We start from the raw sequence: 16,020 nt of genomic DNA on the forward strand, positions 1-16,020 counted from the left end.
CCTAGTCAACGACAGATGAGGGGTCAACCTCAGTGTAGGAAGTCCCTGGGGCGGCTACAGTACTGGACCAAGTGGGACGTGGTGGACCTACCTTGGATCTCCACGCCTGGCCCTCCACAGTGATGCCCACTGGCAGCAGCTTCAGGCTGTGTTACTCAAGACGACACCGCCTAGAGATGTGAGCGAACGGTCACCAACTCACCTCGCATCTCAGCACAGGCATCACAGTTTCTAGCCATGCTAACGACGACGGAAATACACTGTAGACAGTTAATAAAACGCGGAACTGTGCATGATTAATACACATTCTCAATGATCCCATGCCAAATACAACGGTTAACTGACGATCTTGTTGAGACAACATATGAATATATAGGGGTCGCCTGCAAGGGCTAGTGATGCCAAGGATTCGCTGGCGTATTCTTGGGTGTGTTATCAGAGGCTTTTCTAAAGATTGCGTTCCCAGCCCGAGTATATCAACATTGTAAGATGGAATAAGGCACACACGGTTCCGAAAGTTCTCTTGCAGTTGTTTGGATCCCTATTTTCACAGATACAACTACCCTCATCGTAATCTGTGCCACCATGGTGATGAGAAACGAGAACAGTCATACAACATTTAATGACAAAATGGGAATCGATTTTAAAGACAAAACGGTTGCTGCTTTTGGCGTCAGAGCGACACACAATAGGAAATTGCAGGAGCCCTCTCCCCCCCTCCCCTTAGTAAATCTGATGTGTCTCCGTTTAGTTAGAGAGTCTGTAGAAGATGGCGTAAGAGGCGTACAGTATGACCGGCCGTGCTTTTTTGTCCGAGAGTTAACATCCTCGGATTATCTTAGTGAGTCCTGGCGTAGGATTTCCTACAGCCTGTTTCCCCGCAAATCTCTCGTGGTTGATATACCTCGCAGAAGCAGCATCAGCGCCTTCGGATTCTTGGAAAAGTGCACTTCTACACCCTGTAAATCGAAAAGACGATGTGGGAAGCTATATTACTTGAAATAGTGTTCTCGGAAAGTGTGTTCAGTTTTTCATCAGTTTTTCAAGGCCTATCCACTGTGCCAACTTATAACTAAATCTGAGGGGGGTGCGATGGGGAGGTTCCCTTGTCAGACCTTTCTTCTATAAATGTTTGTTTCCTTAGCCAGTACACGTACGTTATTAAAATAGATGTCAGAGCCACAGTTCTCGTGATGTTCCACTGCTGCCGATTTTGCACTTTGTTTTAGCCGCATGTGCCGTTCGTGTTCCTTAATGCGTTCTTTAACAATTCTTGCCGCTTCACCTACATACACCTTGCCGAAGCACATGACACTTGATAGACGCCTGCATTGTGGAGGTAATCAGGTGCATCCGTTTTCCGTCGGAAAAAGTCTTTTATTTTGTTTTGACTAAAGAATGATGTCTGAATACCATTTTTCTTTAAAATTCTGCTTATGCGGTCAGTGCTATTAAGAATGACGAGGAACCGCCATCTCACTCCGTCAGGTTACCGTTCGTTTCTGGGGTCACTGACTGCATAAGCAGAATTTTAAAGAAAATGCTGCAGACGTACATGTATTGCTGTCATTCATGTATGCACTTTCCTGAACAGCATTTTTCGTACTATCATTTGCTGCTTCTTGTAAAGTCTGTAGAATAATTTTATTGTACCTATCAAACCTTGTAGGGGGGGGGGGGGGGATAAGTCCAAAAGAGCACAGAAAATTTGTGCGCTTCTGTACCCTTTGCCTGTACACCTCACAGCATAAGTTTAATATTTGTGTTATACACTCTCTGTCTAGTATAACCACATTCGCTTAAATCACAAAAATTACAAACAATTCTTAATTTTTATGCACAACCACTTCTAGCACGTATCTCCTCAACTACCTTCACACCACTATTGCCACACTCCTTGCTCTGCCAAGCTTTATTTGTTAGTTCAGATAGAGCAGAGAGTTCAACAATAACACAACCTGAATCGGTAGCTGGTGCCTCTGTATTGTCAGTGTTAATACTGTCAAGCCCATTGACCACATACTTCAGTTTTAGATTCGAAGCATTTGGAGTAGTTGAAGCTGATTTAAGAGTTGTATCACGTAGTATTTCAGTATTAGCAGAGTTAATCCATTTGGTGAAACGATTTCCATAAAATTTACACTGTTTAGCACCGAACATCTTAATTCTTTCCATTGCTTTCAAGTGCAATAAGAAACTCACGCACACAATAAGAAACTCGCGCACACAATTACTTCGCTGTAAACAAAATATTCGAGCCAAAAGAACAGCAGACAATGAGTAAACTAATTGTATAAACGAAACATAAGCAACTGTAAAGCTTTCACAGGTTACCCAACTTACGGGAGCAAAAAGTCATAAAAATGAAATAAATTAAAGAAAAATTTTATTTTTAAGAGAGCTGACTGTGTGCCATGGGGTGGTAGTGTGCGCAGCCACTTTTAAATTTCTGTAATTTCGGTACTTTCTGTGTTCCATTTTCGTGGAAGTAAACTTTTTCTCGCTCAGAAAGCTACACAGACTTTTTTAAGACAAAAATTTGAAAAATCGATTTTTTGAGAGTTATTCACGTATAAGTCCCCTTAGAACGACAGCCGAGAGGCGTGCGCCGATAACAGTGCACCCAACGACAACAATAGTTGCAGTTTTGCGCACGCCATCAAGATAGGTGTACCCATGTGCGAAAGCTCCAAGGAGTGCGAGCGAGCGAATTGGTAAAGTGGACAGCACTTCGCTCTGATGTAGGTGTCCATTACTTCCATAACTCGCTTAAGGAAAATGCCGGGATTATTGCTTTGAAAGGGAACGGCCATCTTCCTTCCGCATCCTTCATTAATCAGAGCTTGTGCTTGAACTAGTTGTCCAGCGGACATTCAGCATTGATCTTCCTTTCCTTTTTTTTCCCAAGAAGAGCGAGCGTTTCCACATTGCATTCGTCCTCGTGATATGGGCGCATACACGATGGTATGTCATGCCATAGCGTATGCAACAAGATCACCTCTAGCACGCACAGCATGCGATTTGGGCAGCAGGCGTCATGTTTAGGGCGCCGGCTGTGCCGCATGTCCGTGGTCTCTGCGACGTTACACCTCAACAGGAAAACGCAAGTCCGCCTGACACCAGTGCTGTCCTGACACGCGTCCATATAGAGCAGTGTTTCCCAAGCTTTCTGAGGCCATTACCCTTGAACGCAGTCAGATATTACCTAGTACCCCTTACCACTAACGTCTTCAACATCAGTGCTTAACTAAATTTTAGAATGAAAAAAAAATTCTGTTCGAACACTTTTATTTTTAGAATGACGAAAGATAGTTTATGTAGGTGTTTTATTGTATCACGAACTGATGAATCTGTTTATTTCTAACATCCTTTTTTTATACAATGGTGAAACACTTTGCAGTGCACCTGTAACTCCTCCTCAGAAAAGAAAGCTGACTACCGACATTGAGAATAGACGCTTGTTACAAAATATGCTTCCCCTGCACGACGCCTCTGCCTAGCAGCTCTTGCTTCACCCACATTGTACTCCCCCATATAAAAGAAACCGAATTAAAATACGTACGCTACACTTACTGTTTGTAAATTACTTCACTGCTGGACTCCTTACGTCTGAACTGGTCGAAACTGGAAGACCTTAGGCTGCCAAAGCTTTATGTCTGACAACTACAACTAATAACAGTAACACTGTGAAGGTCCTGACGCAATTTCCTAACCATTACGTGGTTATTGTTGTGTCGTGCAGTCAATTAGATGGATTATATGTTGCCAATGAATAATGAAACAATTTGTGGTCCATTGCGGGAACAACTCAAGGCATTTTGATGAGATATTAAAGCGTATATGATGTATACGTCTCAATTTTACTGTCATAGATGCATGGCATAAAATAAAAGGTTTGTATGTAAAAGTCGACCGTGTGTGTAGAACATGTTCACACATTTGTTTCTAAGTTAACCTCAACCAAATTGTGTCGCGGGTTAATGCTCCTCTTTGAAAAAAAAAAAGATAAGGACTCATAAATTAGTAACCAGTGTTACATTCTTACGATATTGTTGTTGTTGAGGTCTTCAGTCCTGAGACTGGTTTGATGCAGCTCTCCATGCTACTCTATCCTGTGCAAGCTTCTTCATCTCCCAGTACCTACTGCAACCTACATCCTTCTGAATCTGCTTAGTGTATTCATCTATTGGTTTCCCTCTACGATTTTTACCCTCCATGCTGCCCTCCAATGCTAAATTTGTGATCGCTTGCTGCCTCAGAACATGTCCTACCAACCGATCCCTTCTTCTTGTCAAGTTGTGCCACAAATTTCTCTTCTCCCCAATCCTATTCAATACCTCCTCATTAGTTATGTGATCCTGCTTTCTCGGTTGATCTGTGTTCAGTTTTTCAAGGCCTACCCACTGTGCCAACTTACAACTAAATCTGAGGGGGGTGGGACGGGGAGGTTCCCTTGTGAGAAGCGGTCGAAATTTCTAAGAATGCATCTAATTTCAATACAGAGGACGGCTATAGGCTTCCGGCATCGTGGCTCCCCGCCATCAAGGAAATAAATACGCTGCCGCGGTGTGTGAGCGGCATAAACAACGCGCTGCAAGTCACCTCGGAGGACAATAATATTTTGGGTAAACATTCCCCCCCTCTTGCTCTTTCCGTTTCGAATCTAGCCAGTGATTACGACTAACCAATAGCAGTAGCAGGCATTTCAACCAATAATCCTTCTCCAGCATAAGTGTGGAATAGTGCCTTTCTGTCCAATGACGATGGATCACCAATGGTATCCACAGGAGATGAGCTACCAGCGCCCCTTCTTCTGCATCAGAGCGGGAATATTAGCCCATGACCCTGGCCCACCAATGGTAGCCATATGAATTTTAACCAGTACTATCACTTTTCCAGCACGAACGCCAGAAAACTCCCCCTTTGTAAGTGGACGCGACATTCGTCTCTGGCAGTGTTCTAGCAGTAGTGGACACCGAAAGATCGTGAGGAAGATCCCAGTAGAGGGGTCGAACGTCGAACATTTTAGAAGAAACATGAAGGGGCCTAATAACCCAGAAGATTTTAACTTCAGTGACAACGGCCACGAAAGCCTGCAACTTACATAAGAGTCCTAGTTCCCTAAGTGGTGTAGTGACAGCTACCTTCTTGGACAACGGTAAAGTCATTGATGTGGAATGTATGACCAAGTACTGTCATGGCTGTACTACTGGAACTGAAAATCATAAATATTTAACTAATTTTAGTGGTTATAATGGAGGGATGGAATCTGAAGGTGTTGTGAAGATATTTCGCAGGTCAGTGGAGAAATATGGTGTAGTGGTAGTAGTAGTAGTGTGAAGTACCTATCTTACCTAGGAAATCGAGACTCAAAAGAGTACCAGAAAGTCTGTGAATCCAAAGCTGTTGCTGACGCAAGAATTAAAAAAAAAAAAAAAGAAATGTATTGGACATGTCCAGAAAAGGTAAGGTACAAGACTGAGGAACTTTAAAAGGAATTTGAAGGGGAAAAATCAGCTGATGGTAAGCGCATTAGTGGACATGGCGGCTTACAGACGAAGAAATAGAAAGTTTGCAGTATTATTATGGGCAGCCATAAGACAAAATAAAAATTACCTTGAGGGAATGAAAAAGGCAGTAAGGGCTACCTTTTTTCATAAATCCTCCACAGATGACAACCCATGCCATGCCCACATGGCAGAGATTCATGGCGAGGGCTGTTACTCAAGGTGAGACATACAACCGTTAACATTCTTTGCCATTTGCTATAATGGAAGTTCTAAAACCTATACATAGGGATCTTAGTGACACAAGGTGTGCGAGATGCTGTTCTATGTTTCAGTGACGGTGCAGTGTCAGGGCTTAATGTTATGGAACTGATGGGAGTGGGTGGTGGACTAAATATGTATAGAGCTCTAATAGCCATCGTCCGAAGGAGACTCTTTGAAGCAGAAAATCAGTGTTGGAAGCCACCAAAGAAGCAAGTATAAGAAGAAGAAGTGTGAAAAAGAGAAGGGAGGAATAGCAATACAGGAAACAAGATGAATATGGACCTGGGATGCATTAGTGCCATGCAAGCTCAACAGAAAAAGCCGGTTTTAACTTTAACTTGAATTTCACAAAAGTTAAATTATTTCATGTTCTGGTACGTTTTGGCTAAACGCTGTTAAAGATATAGAGAGCTGAAATTTTGTATCCTGTCTTGAAACAAGCTTAACTAAAAAGGAGACTACTCTTGAGACTTAACCTTGAAAATAAATTGCTTTTTTGAAGAAAACCCTTGATTTCTTTTCCAAAATTTTTGATAATCATCCTTAACATTTTTGTGTACCACAGTTTATGACAGCACCATATTTTCGGCAGTCTGCTTTAATGATAATAGTGTAAGGAACTTACAGGGAAAAAATAAACCTTCTACTCTGTTTGTATTTTGAGTAATGTGTACTTATGATGTATATAAACAATTACCATGGTTTATTTCACTTGCAACGAAAAATACAATTATAAAAAATTGTGAGAGCTTAAGCTGTGTTTGATACATAAAAATGTTCCCAAAAGATGTCTTAAAAGATGGTAAGCGTTATATGGGCTTACAAATCTTATTCTTTGAATTACACTATTTAGAAAACTGACAGTTTTTCAACATTTCCACTGGTATTCACGGACCAGTCGCCTTAAAGGAAGCACCAACAACCAGTCTCTGTGTTGACAGCCCATGGTGCTCCATACATCACTCAGTGCCCGTGTGCATACTTACCTTGTTGCAAGGAGCTCATTTCTTGACTCAAAGTGCGTGTGTAGCTGTACGGTCCTGTACGGCTGAGCCATCAATATATGAGTCTTCTCGGGCGGGCCTCTAAGGCTTTACACATCGTTATAGCCCTCCATATCCGCATGATAGTCGCGGGATCTCAATCCACACTAGCAGTAATGTCGCAGAATGATAAACTGCAGCCTCGTTAGGCCACTATCCTGCCGTTGCTGATACCAAAACACGCTGCCATATATTCCTCCTCCTTATACGAGCCATAACATGATCTTCTCACATACAAACAAAATTCAAATGCGATTTGTGTGTGGGAAACCGGCTGCTTAATATTTTCTCATACGCGGAATATAGATGGTGTTGCTGCAGCCTGCTTTGTGCTGAAATATTAATCAGCAGTGTATCCCGGTACACAAGTTTGACATTTGTTACATGCCGTCTTGATGGTGATGCAATTTCAGTGGCCAGCAGTGTAAGTCGCGAGCTGATATTGCCCACTTTGATGTCAGTGAGTGCTGTTGTCACGTGTGTACGACCTTTTTCATTTGGCTGCTCTTCGTTGATCTATCTCGATCTATCGCTCACTTTTCCAATAGCGACAGCGCTTCTGGACTAGGCGTGCGTTCCACGTCTGTAGTCTTCATCATTTATTGATGGAATTACGATGCCATCATTAAAAAATCTACATGTTGGTCGTTCCATTCCATTCCATCATGGCAGATACAGCAACAGTAGATAAATGATTCAAATGAGCGAACAGTCTATCTTGCAATTATCTCATTGTTTTATTAATTCCAATGATGACCATTGTCAATTAGAATTAATAAAACAGTTACATAATTGCAGCAGAGACTGGTCACTAATTTGAACAGTCCGTGCTGGGTGGTTTATCACCTGCGAGAAGATCATCCGGAGTTTCTGGGAATGTGTGCAGCCTTTTCTCCTTCTTTTCCAACACTTACGAAACATGTAGCTGAACTCAGTTGTGTAATACATTGTGAGGATCATCCATGTGAAGGACGTCTCAAATCTGCTATCAAAGAAGGAAATACTGCGAAAGTGCGTAGCATGATACTGGTTAATGAGCGTTCACAGGTGATTTAAATAGCTGACAGTGACATATCTGAAGGAGCAGTACAGTACAGCAAGAATTAAATGTGAGGAAGCTTTGTGCATGGTGTGTTTTTCAGCTGAAAAAAAGAATTTCGCAAAAATGTTTAGATAATTGATTTTGTATAAGGTTCTCTTAGCGTGGGTGAGTCTATGCTCGATTGCTGAGTACTAGGAACGAAACTGGAAAGAAACAGACAATGCCCTTGCACGGAGAACAGAAGAAGTCGATTTCATCAGTCTCAAAGATTACGTCTAATGTTTTCTGGGTTGTAAAAGGGATTATTGTCGTAGGTTACTTCGCAAAAGGTGAAATAATATCCGGTGGACAATATGCAAATCTTCTGCACCAATTTGATGAAAAAATGTATGGAAAGAGGATTGCAAAATAAAATAAAAAAATATATTTCATCATATAATCGACCTAAATAGAACGACGAGCAATGTTAAGTACGAATTGTTGGATCATTCATATATTCACCAGGTTTGACGAGTCCTGACTTTCACATATTTCTGTATCTAAAGAAATTTGTGTTTGGAAAAAGTACTGGGTCAAAAAAATGGCTCTGAGCACTATGGGACTTAACATCTATGGTCATCAGTCCCCTAGAACTTAGAACTACTTAAACCTAACTAACCTAAGGACATCACAGACATCCATGCCCGAGGCAGGATTCGAACCTGCGACCGTAGCAGTCGCGCGGTTCCGGACTGAGCGCCTAGAACCGCTAGACCACCGCGGCCGGCAGTACTGGGTCCAACGAATAGATATTTCCTCCATGCCTTCATGTTTTAAGGGATGGTTTGAACGTCTATACTCATTCCCTTTCTGTGGTGCACAAGTGTGTCTGCCAAGCACACAGACACCCACCCTCTCCGTGTCACCGTCCCTGCTGTACTGAGGTGCTTAAAAGTGTGACACATCGGGATTTAGGCCTGGGATTAAAAGCTTTGTCCAATGGTGTTTATATTCTGGAAGCAAACCGCTAATATCGTCCTACAGATACAGATGAGCACTCTCTTGACCGTCAGAATTCGGACCAGCTAACGTTCACTCGAGTGTTATCATTGCAATTGAGAGAAGAAAACGCGCTCCAAGCAGAAAATCTCTTTGTGTAGTGTTTATAAAATACCAAGATTAATTGTTCGAAGTCGTATACAGGTCCAAAAATTTTCTTTAGTACTTTTCTTTCGAGTATTAACAGTTTTCCTTCATCTTTCTTTCTAAATATTAATGTTTCACATCCATATAACATCAGAGGTATAGTGGTCGATTGATATAAGCGGATTTTGAAGTTACTGCTAAGTGATCTATTTCTTAGAATTTTGATGAAACTAAAAAGTGTCTTGTTTGCTGTTGATAAACGGGCATCTATTTCTATATCTGTTCTGTTGTTATTACTAAAAAGACTTCCTAGGTACTTGAAGTGGTCGACAGTCTTGAAATTGAATCCATCTACAGTCAGAGGTGCATCTTTTCTGGTTTTCTTACTTAAGGGCAGGTATTCTGTCTTTTCTTCATTAACATGTAATCCTGTTTTCTCAGCAATTTTATAGTAATTTTGCATTATTCTGATTAATTCTCTTTTGGAACTACTTATTAGTGCTACATCACCTGCATAGGCAAGTCTTGTAATGTTCACATCCTGTAGCTGGAACCCTTGTGGACTGGTTTTAGAAAATTCTCTATCAATCTTCTCTAGGACAAGGTTAAATAAAATGGGTGAAATGGCATCCCCTTGTCTCAGTCCAGTGTACACCTTAAAATCTTCAGTTACTCCTACCGGTGTCTTTATGCGACAGAAAGTTTCATCTATACACATTTTAACTAATCGGATTAATTTTGATGGTATTTTAAATTCCTTCATTATATTTAGGAGTGTCTGTCGGTGTATGCTATCATAGGCCTTTTTAAAATCTACGAATAATATGTGGAAATCTACATTGAATTCCCACGCCTTCTCAGTTAATGGAGAATAAGAAGAAATGAAGAATTAAGAGTGTTGCACTAACACCGTAACATCGTCGAAGTGCTCAAGAGGAGAAGGTTGAATTGGGCAGCCCATATAGCAAGAATGACAGAGAATAGACTACCTAGAATGGCATTCAGCAGAACAATAGATGGAACGAGAGGAAGAGGGAGACCCAGAATCAGATGGCGGGATAACATTCGGGAGGACACAACTAGGATGAACAGCAACAACAACTGGATAAACAGCGCATTGGACAGGCAGAAGTGGAAGAGACTCATAGAGCATGCGTATGGTCAATAAGGCCCTTGCCACATGTAAAGGAAAGGAAGGAATTGTTCGAAGTGGGCACCACTTAGATAAAAATGTATCGAAATATTTTCTAGGAGTACTACATGAAGGAATTGTAGATGCTATTAGAGATAGTCTCAAAGTGACTAATCAGACCATAATAAGGAATTATGAATACATTGAAAAAAGAGCAGTACCAGTAAAATTTCAAAGCAAACTCCAAAAGTTTCCCCTTGGCGACGCCTTCTATTTCATACGAGAATTTCTATTATTGTCTTCTGTTGGAAGGAATATCCAAAGAGTGAATTAAAGCCTAATGTTCCTCATTTAGGCAACTTCCTTGCCGCAGTGGACACACCGGTTCCCGTCAGATCACCGAAGTTAAGCGCTGTCGGGCGTGGCCGGCACTTGCCTGGGTGACCATCTGGGCCGCCATGTGCTGTTGCCATTTTTCCGGGTGCACTCAGCCTCGTGATGCCAATTGAGGAGCTACTCGACCAAATAGTAGCGGCTCCGGTCACAGAAAACCATCATAACGACTGGGAGAGCGGTGTGCTGACCACACGCCCCTCCTATCCACATCCTCAGCTCACGATGACACGGCGGTCAGATCGTCCCAATGGACCACTTGTGGCCTGAAGACGAAGTGCTTTTTGCTTCTCTCCTCATTCGATTCTTGAGTGTACTGTCATAAACTGTCGCCAGCACACTGGTCGGCAAAGAAGATGAGAGAAGATCGATAGCAGGCACTGGAGCAAGCGAGCATGTAAGGAGAGAGGCCAAAGACAGACTCGCAAGCAACGAGCCGACAACGCCCTCTCAACCGCAAGTTTTTAGATTGCCCCTGTGGACCTAGGGCCCAGCCGAGTCAGACACACCCGGTCAGCCTCTAGCTCAGAGTCAGTTGCAGTCACAGTCAGTCACAGTCCCAGTCAGCTCAAGTACTAGCTCAGTCACTATTCTAGTTGGCGTCTGTCAGTGCACGTCACTGGCTACAAGAGAGTAATGTTTATAGCAGGATTTGTACTTCACCAGCAGTGAGGCTAATGTGAACTGTTACAGAAGAGCTTGTACCATAAGACATGGACTAGCTTAGAGATAAGTAGCTTCCTGTTCTGGTAAATAAAGAACCCTGTTAATACTTGTGTGTATTTGTGTTGTTGAAAGAGGATACCAGCCACCAAACAACATCCTCTCCTTGCTTCCTCTAGTACAAGACTCTATAGTGGCAAGGAGACGACACAAAACTCCATAGTTCTCCGTCTTTTAGCCGTTCTGATGTATTCAAAAAGACCCAACCATTTCCTACGCGTTTTTATTCGCAAATAAAACGAAATGAAAATGTAATGAGTAGACACCGATCACAAAGCAAACTTAATAAATTCGTTTCTCCTAGCAAATAATATAAATATAACCTATGAAAGGAGTAAAGTAATGTCTTGAAATTTTAAATACACAAAGCGAAATCATTAAGTCCTTATGTGACAGCTAAGAAAATTCAATGTTAGTTTCTACTCATAAGGAGAAGATTGCAGTGCTTAATTCTGTCACTGGCGTAAAATTCAGAAAATACTTCTGTCACTGAGGTAAGAAAACGTTCCTAACAGAGAAGTCAAATATAAATAAAACCTATCGAAAGAAAATCAAAGCAGTGTTGTTATGTTTTTAATACACAAAACAAAACTGATAAATCCGTATATTTGCCAAGTAAATTCGCTGTTAGTTTATATTCGTATAGATAAGACTGCAGGGCTAAACTCTGAGACAGACTTTAGTTTCCGAAAATACATCTGTCAATGAGTCAGAAATACTAACAGTGCCATCTCTTGTTTCTTTGCCCTTGAGACGCCCGCTAAACCCGCAGCGTAAAACAGGTGATTAGAATTGTGGAAAGGGCCAAATAAGATGTCGGTTAGGTTCACTCAAAATTGTAATTTGTTATGATTTAATAACATCTTTAAACCAAAACGGCACATAGCCGAACCTTTAGAACTACGAATTTCAAGAAGGCAATTATTTTACGGCTGAGGGCCTCCAAACAAGAAATCTTAAAAGTCAACAAAATAAAAAAATGCAGTTAAAATTGCAAATAAAATAATTAAAATATTTATGGTATCACAGCTAGGCTGGAAAGTCTCAAGGCAAAAGTAGGCAGAACAAACATATGCAAGGTGCAATACAAGCGGCTGAGGGCCACAATTAAATTTGAAAATTTTAAAATATATTACCATAATCTGTTAAGGCAGGAGGCCGCAATGTTTTTGCTTAAAGGGTAATTTCAAGAATAATGTTTTAAGCGACTTAAGGCCCACAACTGATTTTCCAAAATTCAAAAATACATAAAGTCCAGTAAAAACAAGCATTTTATAAATCATTGGCTATGATAGATTATAAACAGGTTAGGTTAGTGTTGTTTAACGTCCCGTCGACAACGAGGTCATTAGAGACGGAGCACAAGCTCGGGTTAGGGAAGGATGGGGAAGGAAATCGGCCGTGCCCTTTCAAAGGAACCATCCCGGCATTTGCCTGAAACGATTTAGGGAAATCACGGAAAACCTAAATTAGGATGGCTGGAGACGGGATTGAACCGTCGTCCTCCCGAATGCGAGTCCAGTGTGCTAACCACTGCGCCACCTCGCTCGGTGATTATAAACAGGCAATTAAACACCGGTGAGAAGAACAATAAAGAAAACGGCAGTCAGAAGCCTCCAGGGAGGTCGGTCTGCACTCGTTCACTTAGGTGAGACAGGTGGTGAGACCAACTACACTTGATCCGTCGGAGCCCAACCAGGGGACATCCACGGACCGACCGCCACAACGACTTGCTTGCCACCAATCAGTACATGAGAATTCAAACACCAAAAGCTACGAACCTGATTATCCACAATGAAATATGTATTAGCTGTCAAGACTACACACCATGTTGGACAGCGACAACAGATGAGGAAAGGACACTGGCTGAATTCTACAAAATTCCGCTGGTACACATGAATTTGAAATACGGTAATATAGTTAACTTCACCGAAAAAGAACACTGCCTGAATTTACGTCAGTGGCCAGGGCAGGTAACCAAAACACTAACGGCCACAAGGCAGAAAATTCCGTTGGTGCACCTGAATTGTAGTCAACCAATATGGTTAATTGCACCGCATGGCGGTTAAATTTCAGCAGTAGAAACACTCGGTGTTGCTCAGAGGAAAACCTCCCCAACAGCGAACCACCGAAACGAACCACTCAACATGAATGGACGTGACTTGGAAATGTATGACAGGTACGTTATGTGGGTTTGCATCAGGCGAAACCTCTCAGCAGGAACCCATACTTGGCGACAGACGCTACTGTTCTACACATCTTTACGTGCTCACTGTGTCCTCCGAACTGAAAAGAGGGACGTGACGCGATCGACGGGAATACTAGAGACACTGCCCAAGACACACGTGCAGAGGTTCATCTGATTTTCACTGTCATTTCCATTTCGCAACGTATCGGACCTTACTTTCTGCATAGCCCTCGTATGTGTTCAAAGTGAATACTTGAAACTAGAAAATAACTGAAATATGTGCAATACTCAAAACATTCAATATTTAACACTTAAAACTGTGAAAATAAAGCAAGTCGAACGTGAAAATATGGTAATACAAGCGCTACATCGAAAACGACATATCACTGTTTGTTGTGACGAAATAAACAATTGACTCTAAGTAATGAAAAGTGTGAGATCATACACATGAGTCTAAACGAAATCTGTTAAACTTCGGTTACACGATACATCACACAAATCTGAAGATCGTCAGTTGAATTAAAAGCCTAGGGTTAACAATCACCAACAACTTAGACTGAAACGATCATATAGAAAATGTTGTGAGGAAGGCGAACCAAATACTGTGTTTTATTGGCAGAACACTTATAAGATACATCGAATCTACTACAGAAATTGCCTACACTACGGTTGTTCCACCTGTACTGGGGTACTGTTGCGCAGTCTGGGATCCTTACCAGATTACCGAGGACATCAAACACGTTCAAAGAAGAGTAGCTCGTTTTGTACTTTAGCGAAATAGCGTAGAGAGTGTCACGGATATGTCGGGGTAGCAGTCATTAAACAAGGGCACTTTTCGTTGCTGCGAGATCACAAAATTCCAATCACCAGATTTCTCTTCCAAATTCGAATATATTTTATTGACGGCGATCTACGAAGGGAAAAATGATCATCGTAATAAAATAAAGGAAGTAAGGAGTCCGCCGAAAAATTTAAGCGTTCGTTTATCCCGCACGCTGTTCGAAAATGGAAAGGAATGTAGAGAAATAGTCTGAAGCTTGTTCGATGAACTATCTGCCAAGTACTGAAGTGTGAACTCCAAAGTAATCGTGTAGAAGCAGAGGTAAACGTAGAGTTTCCGATAGTGTAGGGTATATTAACACATTACATTATGCTATAAACGTTTCATGGACCAAAGTTATCAAAACAAACAGAAATTACCTTTATTTCTCCAAGACGTTCTGACACTGAGATAAACTGCTTTCTTTAAGCAGATGCTCCTAACTACTAGGAACATGCAGAAACGAAAAACATGGTGTAAAGCATATGTTACAGTTAGGCACATCAAGTTTAGTTTATTCACAGACCTAGGAAAAAATAAAATTCGGATGTAGATATATGCAACATAAGGACTGAGTCGGGTAAGGTAGTTGCAGACATAAGAAATAAGAGGACAAGAGGAAAGGTCTGGAATCCCTTTTGTAAACTAAATAGGGCTTTCAAAACCAACCTTACGATGTGTCTGTGAAGGAAAGATGACAGTCAGTGCGTATTTACGCATTTTTACTGATGCCAGCGAAACAATGATTTTAAACGAAAAAATCGTTTAAAAGAAGTGCGGAATGCTCAGAGAACAAAGGAAACATCTGTGATGGGAATTGCTGGAAGATACAGGAAGAACAAAAACCACATGGATCAGAAGCAGACTGGAGTGAAATACGTAATTACCACTCGGTTACCACTCGAATGAAAATGGAGTTATTATGGATGGGACATGTAACCAGTGGGATGGATGGTATGGAGGGGAACTAACGTAATGCAGATGTTAGTTAAACGTGTGAAACATTGTGTTATATTCGTATTTGGAATGGATTGGTTGCAGTGATGCTTGCGAACAAACCAGATGAGAAGGAGATGAATGGGTTGGAAATAAATAAATCGCCAGGTCCTGATGGGATTTCAATTCGGTTTTACAGAGAGTACTCTACTGCATCGGCTCCTTACTTAGCTTGCATTTATCGCGAATCTCTTGCCCAACGTAAAGTCCCGAGCGACTGGATAAAAGCGCAGGTGACGCCTGTATATAAGAAGGGTAGAAGGACTGATCCTCAAAATTACAGACCAATATCCTTAACATTGGCTTGTTGCGGGATTCTCGAACATATTCTCAGTTCGAATATAATGAATTTCCTGGAGACAGAGAAGTTGCTGTCCATGCATCAGCACGGCTTTAGAAAGCATCGCTCCTGCGAAACGCAACTCGCTCTTTTTTCACATGATATCTTGCGAACCATGGATAAAGGGTATCAGACGGACGCCATATTTCTTGACTTCCGGAAAGCGTTTGACTTTGTGCCCCACTGCAGACTCCTAACTAAAGTGCGAGCATATGGGATTGGTTCCCAAATATGTGAGTGGCTCTAAGACTTCTTAAGTAATGGAACCCAGTACGTTGTCCTCGATGGTGAGTGTTCATCGGAGGTGAGGGTATCATCTGGAGTGCCCCAGGGAAGTGTGGTAGATCCGCTGTTGTTTTCTATCTACATAAATGATCTTTTGGATAGGGTGGATAGCAATGAGCGGCTGTTTGCTGATGATGCTGTGGTGTACTGAAGTTGTCGTCG

At 41.7% G+C, this 16,020-nt stretch overlaps 1 pseudogene; it reads left to right on the forward strand.

Moving 5' to 3' along the window:
• Positions 1-10,467: 10,467 nt before the first annotated feature.
• Positions 10,468-10,585, forward strand: LOC124796927 (annotated as a pseudogene).
• The last annotated feature ends 5,435 nt before the right edge of the window (positions 10,586-16,020 follow it).

This window comes from Schistocerca piceifrons, chromosome 4, assembly GCF_021461385.2.
Source record: "Schistocerca piceifrons isolate TAMUIC-IGC-003096 chromosome 4, iqSchPice1.1, whole genome shotgun sequence".
Classification (NCBI taxonomy): domain Eukaryota; kingdom Metazoa; phylum Arthropoda; class Insecta; order Orthoptera; family Acrididae; genus Schistocerca; species Schistocerca piceifrons.